Genomic DNA, 3095 nt, shown 5'->3' on the forward strand with positions numbered 1-3095 from the left:
AATTCTTTGTATATTTTGGATACTAGTCTTTTATCTGGTGCATATTTGACAAATGTTTTCTACCAATCTCCTTTCTTTTTATTCTCTTAATAGTCTTTCACATATCCAAAGAGTTTAATTTTAATGATGTTTCATTTATGAATCTTTGATTTCATGAATCATGCTTTTCTGTTGTGCATCTACCTTTCTCATTTTTCTCTTCTCTTCAGAACTCAAAATAAAGATCTGAGTGAGCCATGGCCTTGCCACTTTGTATTCACATGATCCTGAACAGATTTTATATCCTAAGTTTTAATTTGCAGGTTCTTTGCCTATAAAATGGAAATAATAATGTTGCTTACTCCCTGAGTTCTCGAAAAAGATCATGTAAGATTATACATTGAAAATCATTATTTAAACAGTATGTTTCTATTAAAGGTTACTTTCTCTTACTTTTCATCTTCCTCATTTGTCTTTCTTACTATTCTTTCTCTCTTTTTTAAGAGCAGAGAGAGAGAGAGAGAGAGAGAGAAAAGAGAGTGAGAGAGAGCGTGAGTGAGAGGGCATGCCCAGCAGGGAGAGCAAAAGAGGGAGAGGGAGAGAGAGAAAATCTCAGGCAGGTTCCAAGCCCAGTGCAGAGCCCAACACAGGGCTTGATCCCAAGACCCTGAGTTCATGACCCTGAGATCATGACCTAAGCTGAAATTAAGTGGAATAGTCACTGACTGAGCCACCCAGGTGCCCTCTTAACACTCTCTTACCTAGCCTTGAATATGCAAGGCATATTTGCCAGTCTGTCATCATGTGAATGAACAGTAGGTAGTTTACAGAGTGCTGCATGTATATGAGCCCAAACCAAATATAGATTTAAAAATGATTTTAAAAGACTGCTTGCATCTAAATTAATTAAAGTGAGAAGGTGAGTGATTTTCTTCTTTTTCATGTTGCATCTGGTCTTTTTGCATATTAGCCTAGTGAGCTCAGATAAGTATTCATAAAATGAATCCAAGATCATATTTCAACCCTAAAATTGATTTGGTAGAGAGAATGATTCCATTTTAGAACCTCATCCTCAACCCAGTTATTTTTTTTTTTAAGATTTTATGTATTTATTCATGAGAGACACAGAGAGAGAAGCAGAGACATAGGTAGAGGGAGAAGCAAGTTCCCTGCAGGGAGCCTGATGGGGGACTCTATCCCAGGACCCGGGGATTATGATCTGAGCCAAAGGCTGGTGCTCAACCACTGAGCCACCCAGGTGCCTTCAACCCTGTTATAAATATTGGTTCAACACCAATAGTTCAAATCCATTGAGGCAGTGGTTTTTTAAACTGCGTTCTGCAGAGACTTTGAGGTCTTTTAGTATGTCTCTCCCTGTAGTTGTGATAGGGGAGGAGTATTGTCAGGACTTTGAGACCATCCTTCTGATTTCACTAGAATAGTTTTAACGAAGATGTCATGTGAAACTTTACTTGAATAAATTGTTTTTCTGCAATGAAGTGTTATTTTTTATCAAAATTATAAATGGGAATTTATCAAAATTCTAATAAGTTCATTGGTATTTTGTCTTAGAAACCAGATCATATTTTTCAAGCCCATTTCTGAAAAGAATGATGTTAAATGCATTAATTATTTCATATGATTAGAAAGCTAATAGGTCTGTTGTCCCAGGTATGGTGGTTGAACAGTGAACTATTCTTTACCTTAGAGTCTTCTATTTTTATAACTGCTTATGACAGAGCCACTACATCTTATCACTGATTCGACTCAAGTTGAAAAGCACTTAAACCACACTCTACTGTGTTTTCTCTCTCACTTGATTTATAAATCTGGCCTTTATATTTTGAAAGCCAAGGATGTGGATATAGACTTGAGACATAAATAATGAGGTTGTTTATTATTCTCTTTTTTCTCCAAAGAGACAGGTCAGGCAAGGGTTAGAAGCAAGAGTTGTGTGAATAGAAATATAAAAGAAGCCTCAATGGAAACATTCAGTCCTGTAATTTTTGATATTTAGTACATTAATTTATGCTGATCCATCCTTTGAAATATCTTGTGCATCTATTTCTTTTTTCTCCTATTCCCAGAGCTTCCTTTCCCTTCCAAATAGTTCTCAATTTATGTCATTCTTTCTATCTTCATTCTCTCTCACCTTAATTTCTTTGTATACATGGCTTTAGAATTACCTTTTTAAAATGCCAATCCCATACTGTTTAAACAGATACAGGGTTTATATTTCATGATTAAATACATGCATACATATGTATATATTTAATATATATATGTTCTCAAATGAATATATACATACCCATGCACATATACATACACATACACATGCTCATATATATAAATATATATATTATCAACTGACTACTCATTATGTCAGGATCAAGTTCTCACTCAACAACATGACATTCAAGTTGTTCACAAATTTTATTTATCTTTGAAAGATTTAAAATTTTTTTTTAGTATTTCTCAATCTTAACTAAAACTTTTGCTCAAAATTTGTTTCTTGTTGTCCCATCTGGTTGACCAAATATCTGGACCATTTTCCATTCAAAGTTCACTTTGATCCTCTGTTCCATTTATGACCATCACTGGATCTCTATATTCTCCTTCTATTTGAATTTATATAAATATATAGTCTGAGAGAATAATTTTGATTTATTTAAATCAAAATATATTTGATTAATTAAATTAATTAAAAAATTAATTTTTATGTATTTATGCATGAGAGACACATGTGTCTCTTTAATTTTTAAATTAATTTAATTAGGGATCCCTGGGTGGCTCAGCGGTTTGGCACCTGCCTTTGGCCCAGGGCGTGATCCTGGAGACCTGGGATTGAGTCCCACATCAGGCTTCCTGCATGGAGCCTGCTTCTGCTTCTGCCTGTGTGTCTGCTTCTCTCTCTCTCTGTATCTCTCATGAATAAATAAATAAAATCTTAAAAAATTAATTTAATTAATTAAAATTTGATTAGTTAAATTAATATAATTAAATTATATTAAATTTAAGTTAATATTAGTTTTTGACAGTTTGTGCTATATTTATAAGTGAGTTGTCATCTCTTGAAAAACAAGAACCAGTTCTTACCACAGAACCACAACCACTGA

The sequence above is a fragment of the Canis lupus genome, chromosome 8 (assembly GCF_011100685.1).
Source record: "Canis lupus familiaris isolate Mischka breed German Shepherd chromosome 8, alternate assembly UU_Cfam_GSD_1.0, whole genome shotgun sequence".
Classification (NCBI taxonomy): Eukaryota; Metazoa; Chordata; class Mammalia; order Carnivora; family Canidae; genus Canis; species Canis lupus.